This window comes from Salvelinus namaycush, chromosome 1, assembly GCF_016432855.1.
Source record: "Salvelinus namaycush isolate Seneca chromosome 1, SaNama_1.0, whole genome shotgun sequence".
In the NCBI taxonomy this organism is placed as follows: Eukaryota; Metazoa; Chordata; class Actinopteri; order Salmoniformes; family Salmonidae; genus Salvelinus; species Salvelinus namaycush.
The window spans coordinates 10213302-10222872 of NC_052307.1; the positions used below are offsets into that span (position 1 = coordinate 10213302).

Genomic DNA, 9571 nt, shown 5'->3' on the forward strand with positions numbered 1-9571 from the left:
TAAGAATTATATCTCAATAATAATATTTCAAGCCTCTTAATACAGGAAAAAGGAGTCAACTGAAGATCACAACAGAATATTTATTATCACTCCAATTGGCCACAAGCACTTACTGTATGTTTGATTTTTTTTTTTTACTTCAAAACTAACAATAACGATGTTCAAAGTAGTCAAAATCACAGAATAAACCAACAGACCACTTCAACTACAATAACATTCTCAGTAATGGTTCCAGAAAAAACAATTCTGGCTATGACTGATATGTTGTTCTTTATCTACCTTAGTTGAATGCACTGACTGTAAGTCGCTCTTGATAAGAGCATCTGCTGAATGACCAAAATGGAAATGGAAAAACAAATACTTGCAATGCATGCTGGGTATTATTCTAATATTTGGAAACCCCAGCTCTACTGTACTATACCTTGCTGTCCAAACTTGTGAACCATAGCCATCTATGATTCATTCAGACCAAATCTACCAAAATTCAGACCAAATCTAAACCAAATATAGACGTCTATGTTTGGGCTAAATCTAGTCCGGACCGGACGTCTGTGGGCATTGAAATCAAGGCTGGACTGCACCAAAAAAAGGCGGTTGGTCCGGACAGGACCAAAAAAAGATGGCTGGTCCGGACAGGACCAAAAAAATACATTGTCATCGGTACATACTTAGTGGGAAGTGCTTTATGTTGTAAATCTTAGAAACCTAGAGTGCTGCTTTTTTGGCCAGGTCTCTCTTGTAAAATATATATTTAACATCAATGAGACTAACCTGGTAAAATAAAGGTAAAATAAATAAAACAAACACAGACACACAATCATGTACACACGCTAAAACACACACTTATGCAACATGCACACATGAACACAGACACATCCCACACAGTAGTGATATATTGTGACAACACACTTTCTCTCTCATGCACACGCACAACCCCCCCCCCACTGTCATATGACTGAAGTGCTATGTCTCCCAGGAGGATCAGCTTTCCAACACAAACATGAGAACAGCAGCAGACGCTACAGAATGGCACCTCCAGATCAAATCCCTGACACACACTCCAAAATACAAACATAGTCACAGTGACGTACTGTTTAGATATAAGATCTTAACTTGAGCCAGTTTGCTACAGCAGAAAAAATATCCTGCAGGAAGAGAAAATACTAATTATGGAAATTACTAACTTCAGAAGCCTTTTAATAAAACCTCAAATAAACTGCAAGTTTTGAATTTCCTGCATCCTGTGACAGGGTGATCAAATTAAGATCCTACATCTCAATTTGCAGTCTCATAATGCTATTCTACATATTTTGTCATTAAGGCTGTGAGAAAATGTTGCATGTGCCCTGGGTATGAGAACATTTGTGAGAAAACATTTTAAAAACTGTCCAAATCAGCGGTTATGTTTTAGAGACATTTAGACACATGTTTTAGGTGGTTGTTAACAATACATTTGAAGATGTATTGTATTACCTCCATTTGGTAAATCCGACCACAACTCTATCCTCCTGATTCCTGCTTACAAGCAAAAATTTAAGTAGGAAGCACCAGTGACTCGGTCTATAAAAAAGTGGTCAGATGAAGCAGATGCTAAACTACAGGACTGTTTTGCTATCACAGACTGGAACATGTTCCGGGATTCTTCCGATGGCATCAGTCACTGACTTTATCAATAAGTGCATCGATGACGTCGTCCCCACAGTGACTGTACGTACATACCCCAACCAGAAGCCATGGATTACAGGCAACATTCACACTGAGCTAAAGGGTAGAGCTGCCGCTTTTAAGGTGCAGGACTCTAACCCGGAAGCTTACAAGAAATCCTGCTATGCCCTGCGACGAACCATCACAGAGATAAAGCGTCAATACAGGGCTAAGATTGAATCATACTACACTGGCTCCAATGCTCGTCTTATGTGGCAGTGCTTGCAAACTATTACAGACTACAAAGGGAAGCAGAGCCACGAGCCTACCAGACAAGCTAAATCACTTCTACGCTCGCTTCGAGGCAAGCGACACTGATGCATGCATGAGAGCATCAGCTGTTCCGGATGACTGTGTGATCACGCTCTCCGTAGCCGACGTGAGTAAGACCTTTAAACAGGTCAACATACACTAGGCTGCGGGGCCAGACGGATTACCAGGACGTGTGCTCCGGGCATGTGCTGACCAACTGGCAGGTGTCTTCACTGACATTTTCAACATGTCCCTGATTGAGTCTGTAATACCAACATGTTTCAAGCAGACCACCATAGTCCCTATGCCCAAGAACCCAAAGGCAACCTGCCTAAACGACTACAGACCCGTAGTACTCACGTCCGTAGCCATGAAGTGCTTTGAAAGGTTGGTAATGGATCACATCAACATTATTATCCCAGAAACCCCAGCTGCAACATCGAGAGCATCCTGACTGGTTGCATCACTGCCTGTTACGGCAATTGCTCGGCCTCTGACCGCAAGGCACCACAGAGGGTAGTGCGTACGGCCCAGTACATCACTGGGGCTAACCTGCCTGCCATCCAGGACCTCTACACCAGGTGGGGTTGAGGAAGGCCCTAAAAATTGTCAAAGACTCCAGCCACCCCAGTCATAGACTATTCTCTCTACTACCGCATGGCAAGCGGTACCGGAGTGCCAAGTCTAGGACAAAAAGGCTAATCAAATGGCTACCCGGACTAATTGCATTGTGCGCCCCCCCCCCGCCCCAACCCCTCTTTTTACGCTGCTGCTACTCTCTGTTTATCATCTAGTCGCTTAAACTATAGTCGCTTAAACTATACATTCATGTACATGCTACCTCAATTGGGCTAACCAACCAGTGCTTGGCTAACTGCATTGTGTCCCACCCACCACTCGCCAACCCATCTTTTACGCTACTGCTACTCTCTGTTCATCATATATGCATAGTCACTTTAACCATATCTACATGTACATACTACCTCAATCAGCCTGACTAACCGGTGTCTGTATGTAGCCTCGCTACTTTTATGGCCTCGCTACTGTATAAAGCCTGTCTTTTTACTGTTGTTTTATTTCTTTACCTACCTATTGTTCACCTAATACCTTTTTTGCACTATTGGTTAGAGCCTGTAAGTAAGCATTTCACTGTAAGGTCTACTACACCTGTTGTATTCGGCGCACGTGACAAATAAACTTTGATTTGATTTCAGATGGAATGTGAGCTGACCCAGAGCCTGACCCTGTCCTAACTCAGGCCTAGTGCTGTCATTTGACCCAGACCCAGACCCTGTCCTACCTCAGGCCTAGTGCTGTCATTTGACCCAGACCCTGTCCTACCTCAGGCCTAGTGCTGTCATTTGACCCAGACCCTGTCCTACCTCAGGTCTGGTGCTGTCATTTGACCCAGACCCAGACCCTGTCCTACCTCAGGCCTAGTGCTGTCATTTGACCCAGACCCTGTCCTACCTCAGGTCTGGTGCTGTCATTTGACCCAGACCCTGTCCTACCTCAGGTCTGATGCTGTCATTTGACCCAGACCCTGACCCTGTCCTACCTCAGGTCTGGTGCTGTCATTTGACCCAGACCCTGTCCTACCTCAGGCCTAGTGCTGTCATTTGACCCAGACCCTGTCCTACCTCAGGCCTAGTGCTGTCATTTGACCCAGACCCAGACCCTGTCCTACCTCAGGTCTGGTGCTGTCATTTGACCCAGACCCAGACCCTGTCCTACCTCAGGTCTGGTGCTGTCATTTGACCCAGACCCAGACCCTGTCCTACCTCAGGTCTGGTGCTGTCATTTGACCCAGACCCAGACCCTGTCCTACCTCAGGTCTGGTGCTGTCATTTGACCCAGACCCTGTCCTACCTCAGGCCTAGTGCTGTCATTTGACCCAGACCCTGTCCTACCTCAGGTCTGGTGCAGTCATTTGAAGCCCTGTCCTTCCGAGAATGTGCTCATGCTGTTTTTTCCACCACTTCTTAGGATCTGTGTTTACGCTGTGAGATCATTACATCATGCAGAGGAAGAGCTTCAAATAATATCATAAGCAACTGGAAAAGTTTATAAAGAGTGCCTTTGAGTTGCCAGAAATGACAATGCAATAATTCTACAACCCAGTGTGGGAAGTTAAAATCCCCATAGAAAAAACAAGGCACACTTTTCTGTGCTGAACATTTGGCTTGGAAGCTCGGAGCTCTTATCCCAAAGTGTGTCAGTATGGGGGGTTGTGCAACAGGCACGCTTATCTGTACCGTCACCCTGGACCCAAACAGGACACCCACTCAGGCCCTGTCCCCAGCCTAGGGCTCTCAGAGTGGGGGAGAGGGCAGAGGGAGAGGACAGAGGGCTTGTAAATGTTTCTGTGTGCTTGTGTGCATATGTGATCACCTTAAATGTAAACGTCCATGTATATACGTACTGTATGTGAATGTGATAGGAGTGTGAGTGTACATGTAGGTATAAAAATGTATAATATTACAAACTGTATTTTTTGTTTTTCTAGAATAAAATATGAATATCAAAAAAAGATAAATGTCTTTGAAAGGCAGTGTTTGTTAGATCTGTTATTACATAAATATGCACACGGTTATGTGTAGTAGCAGCTGCAGAGCCTCAGACCTATGTAACACAGAGTAACTGAGTGCACTGACTAATGACATTACTCAACTAAGAGGAATTACTTTTTAAGGGGCGAATCCTAACTTTAACTGAGGTCTTTTTAATTCATTGATATCAATGGGAGACTAAATTAACATTTTACTGAAAGTGGAAGTTAGGATTCGCCTGAAGAGCAGAGGAACTGAGGGAGCACTACTGTAAAAGATATGGCAAGTAGATGACTCTAGTAGCCTGTCTGTCTGTCTGTCTGTCTGTCTGTCTGTCTGTCTGTCTGTCTGTCTGTCTGTCTGTCTGTCTGTCTGTCTGTCTGTCTGTCTGTCTGTCTGTCTGTCTGTCTGTCTGTCTGTCTGTCTGTCTGTCTGTCCGTTTGTCTGTCTTTCTTTCTCTCTGCCTGTCTGCCTGTCTCTGTTATGCCCATGTTGGATTGTTTATGTTTTTCACAAGGTGTTGTAACGGACTTAGTACCTGACTCCCAACTCTGTATTGGCAAAACAAAGGCTTTGTGATATCTAGCCCTCTTGTCTGTGTTCCTCTCTGCTCTCTGCTGTTCTCCAGGCTGCTTCCCTCTTCCTCAGGGTCTGTGCTCCTCCTTTCCTCTCTGGGGAGGCCCACTGTCTCCTCCCCAGCTCTCCTCTCTGCTCTCCACTACCATACAAACACATGCACATGCACATGCATGCGCACGCGGACACACGTTCTTTGCACACGGACACCCTGCTTAAAAAACAACCACAGTGGCAGCCAGAAAAGAGAGAAAGGAAAGAAAGAACTGTATGAGTGCCACTCCTCTCTCAATCGCCTGCTACATTCCCCCTCCTTCTCTCCCTCTCTCCTTCTCTCCCTCTCTCCTCCTCTCCTTTTCTCCCTCTCTCCTTCTCTCCCTCTCTCCTTCTCTCCCCCTCTCCTTTTCTCACTCTCTCCCTCTCCTTGAAACAGCATTACTTCAGCAGAGACAAACATCATGTGGTTTAGAGAGAATAACTAACTTTTGTTTAGTGTATCTCTGTGGGTATCTCAGTGAATGTTTTATGACTGCCAAGGTGACAATGGGTGTGTGTGTGAGAGAGTTTGCACACGTGCACACTGTGCATTCGGTGTGTGTGTTCCTTTGTCTTGCAATGTATCTTACAGAGACTACGTCTGATTGTTATGAGGCGTCACATGGTTTCAGCAGCTCTCTGTCCTTTGGTAGAGAGTGGAATGCACACACACACACACACACACATAGCCCTCCCCACGGCGTCCCACCCCATGCGTTCATCGGGGTATGCAGAGTTGAACAGTGGTGGGGGTCGGAGTGTGTGTGTGTGTGATATTGCTCAACACACAAAGACACAGCGTCTTATATGGCTCCCAGCTGCGCAGAGCTGGCCCGCTAACCCTTCATCCAGCAGCCTGGAATGTTTGGTGTTCAACCCCAGTGGAAAGCCCCAGTTGCCAATACACACTCCCAGCCCCCTCAGGAGACAAACATATTCCACAGAGCCGGACAGGCCTCACCCAAGGAAGAATGGCTCAAATTATACAGCTGGTACAAAAACAGAGCAGAGGATACCGATGTCAACCCTGTATCTGACCATCCACATCTCATAAAGTGGGACATTCTGAGAGAGAGAGAGACAGAGAGAGAGAGAGAGAGAGAGAGAGAGAGAGAGAGAGAGAGAGAGAGAGACAGAGACAGAGACAGAGACAGAGAGAGAGAGAGAGAGAGAGAGAGAGAGAGAGAGAGAGAGAGAGAGAGAGAGAGAGAGAGACAGAGAGAGATGGAGCAATGTATACATATGTTTCCCATGCCAATAATGCCCTTTGAATTTAATTGAACTGAGAGAGAGAGAGAGAGAGAGAGAGAGAGAGAGAGAGAGAGAGAGAGAGAGAGAGAGAGAGAGAGAGAGAGAGATGGGGGAATTATGCAGTTTGTTGGTCAAGTTGATAAAGATATGGAGGGTGGTGTCATTTTCAGAGGCAAAACGCTTGAACGTTTATAAGCTACAGTGGGTGTCTATAGAGGGGGGTGGGTATGAACTGTTCCTGCTGTCATTCTAATAACGTAACTTCTCAGGAGACACATTGTTGTGGTGGCTTTTTCTTTGTCATGGTCGACAGACAGCAGGTGCTATGAAAGAAAGTAACCTATCTTATTGAGATTGTCATAGGCTATACAAACCGATGTTAAATACTCTATTTATTTTTAATAAGATTTCTGTTACCTATAGGTTGTTGAAACGTTTGGCCTAATATACGGGTTTAACCGAGCTACCATCGCAGTACAATTAGCTTTAAAAATTCTAAATTCTCTCAGTGTCATTGCAAAATGTGTAGAATAGCATGAGATTAGCTATACAACTGCAAATTGTTTTCTCTGACCCATGTCAAAATGTGTTGAATTGCATGACATTTGCTTTAAAACAGCAACATGCTCCCTCGGCACACATATCAGCAAGTACACACCCTAAATAAACGCCTCTCAAATAAACGGCAGGTCTAAATGAATTGTTTATGAGGTTACCATGAATTACCATGAATTGTTTATGAGGTTGCCAAAAGGAAGCAAACACCCCGAAACAGAGGGACCTACCTGAATTTGTCCAATAAGAAACGCCTGTTCTTCCTTTGCAAAACGTTTAGTTTATGGTGTGCTCTAATGACCTTCCATGGCTCCTACGGTGGGCTCAGACAATGCGGGACCGCGAAACTTCTGTATACCACTGTACATGTGTGGTCAGTTGCTTGTAATTTCGTTTTCTTATGATAATAACACATTAGCATAAATTATTTCGTCCGATTACTGCAGTCAATTAGGAACTTACCTTCAATGGTCATTCGCCTCTGGAATCTTTTCGGTGTTCTGCGTAGTCCACTTCACACTCTCCACTTTTAGCTTTCTTACTGTTATTTTCACAGCGCTCGTATATTTCTCTTCCCTCTTAGCTGCAAGGCACAACACACAATAACAATTTTCAGTACATTCCTGCATGCTACTGATAAAAAGATTTGTGAACAGTGTGCACTTAATATTTACTGGGAAGTTTTTTCTTGGTGAGACTTGACGCCTGTCTTCCGATGCCTTTTGGGCCGGTTTTGTTGTGACCAGTCAGCTCTAGAACACTCCCATGTACAGACGCCAGAAGGAATGTAAATATGCAGCATATTGCATATTGCAAAAGCTGCAGACAATCTTGGCTTTTGTTTAGGGGACTGGGTGTTCACTGGTGCTGATGCGAGTTTGTCCACGTCCTTTGTTGTTTCTGTCACACCTAAAAGGGGACATTGGAGGAAAGGCATGTGCCCGACTTTCTTTGTCTGTTTCCGTCTATCGCCTTTACCAAAACAATATATATTTTTGTACATTTCTTGATCTTTCTTATTAGACTATTATCTAACCAGTGACTGGTTGCCTATACGTTCATCCAAATCGAACTATAGCCGAAACCTGGTCTACGCAAATGTGATCGCAAGCATAAAACAAAAGGAAACGTGGTATTCACAACGTGCAATGCTTTTATATAGGCTATAGACTATCTGTTTTTGTTGTCAGTAAGGACATTTTGAGACAAAAAAGTTCATCTCAAATCCTTTGTTTCACTGTAACCCTGCTCCAATTCCACTCCTTCAACGCGTGTAGTGCATGTGGTGCGAGACTGCCCCATAGCCTCACCAAATCCGCCCGAAGTTCACCCCTCGGCTTGAGTCTCTGTGGTGTCGCTGTCTGTCTCTCGCTCTCAATTGTCACATACGGTGGAGGAGGCAAATTGCGCTCTAATCCAGTCCAGCCAGCGACAAACGCCAGTGCCTATCAACGAGAGCAGTGACGAAAGCCTAGCGCCAGTCACTCATCCGCCGCCTCCGCCACACCCATCCATTCATAAACTGAATGGATGCCCTCACTGGCACATGGCGCCGAGGATAGGGAGAGGATGGTAGTAATACGGTCAAATCCTGTTGTATTTTTAAGAGAGAGAGAATAATTAAATCTGAAATAAATGCTTAATCCATATAGCCTACCGACAATACCTACTGCAGGACTTGACATATTTTTTTTATAGTGACAAATAGCCTATCAATCAAATTCACCCAATCTGTCATAATTTCTCGTAAATACTGAGTATTATTAATATCTGGTCTTGCTCAATGCATCGCTAGGGACACATGTTACTCTGGCTAATCACACTTATAGTGATAATGAACAACACCTCTGGTGTGTGTGTGTGTGTGTGTGTGTGTGTGTGTGTGTGTGTGTGTGTGTGTGTGTGTGTGTGTGTGTGTGTGTGTGCGCTTTGGTGTGTGTGTGTGTGCGCTTTGGTGTGTGTGTGTGTGTGTGTGTATCTCTGTGTAGTCTTTGTGTGTGCGTGTTTATTTCAAACCAACGCAAAGCCCCCTGTTGTTATGGTTACACTTAGATATGACATTAATTGGTTGGAAATGTCAAGGTAAAAATACCATCAGGTGTTGAATAGAATGGTGGCAGACAGCCACAGGGACCTGTCTACAGGTGCTGTGCATAGGAGTTGATATAGGTCTGTGTAGTCACTTTGTTGCACATGGTCTGTTGTGCATCAGGAGTGTCTACTAGACAGTTTAGGGATGTATTCGTTAGAGCACACCATAGCAAAACGTTTTTCAACTGAAAAACAAGAACAGGAGTTTCTGATTGGATAAATTCAGGTAGGTCCCTCTCTGTTTTGGTGTGTTTGTTTCTGTTTGGTTCCTAGTGATTACACCCTAGGTGGACCTGTACCTCTATTCAGTGTTGGACAGCTTGGATGCACACACTCCCAGACTTTCCCAGACACATCCTGTGTCTAGAAGCTAATTAGGAGTGCCACTTGACTTGAATGACAACAAATCATTTGAACTACTATCAATTTTTGCTATGACACCCTATGTCAAGGAATGGGAGATACCTAGTCAGTTGTACAACTGACTGCATTCAACTGAAATGTGTATTCTGCATTTAACCCAACCCCTCTGAATCAGAGAGGTGCGGGGGGCTTCC

General features: G+C 44.6%; 1 protein-coding gene across 2 annotated transcripts in view; it reads right to left on the minus strand.

Moving 5' to 3' along the window:
- rhobtb4 (Rho related BTB domain containing 4) overlaps positions 1 to 8366 on the minus strand; it is a 67949-nt gene extending 59583 nt beyond the window's left edge. Inside the window, exons 1-2 of one of the 2 annotated variants that reach the window (XM_038992698.1) lie at positions 8234 to 8366; positions 7386 to 7506 (exon numbers count right to left, since the gene is read on the minus strand). The gene's annotated coding sequence lies outside the window, so the exon portion shown is untranslated. Of the gene's footprint in view, positions 1 to 7385; positions 7507 to 7597; positions 7773 to 8233 lie in introns of those variants that run through there. The other variant, XM_038992761.1, reaches the window with a different exon arrangement.
- Positions 8367 to 9571: the final 1205 nt, after the last annotated feature.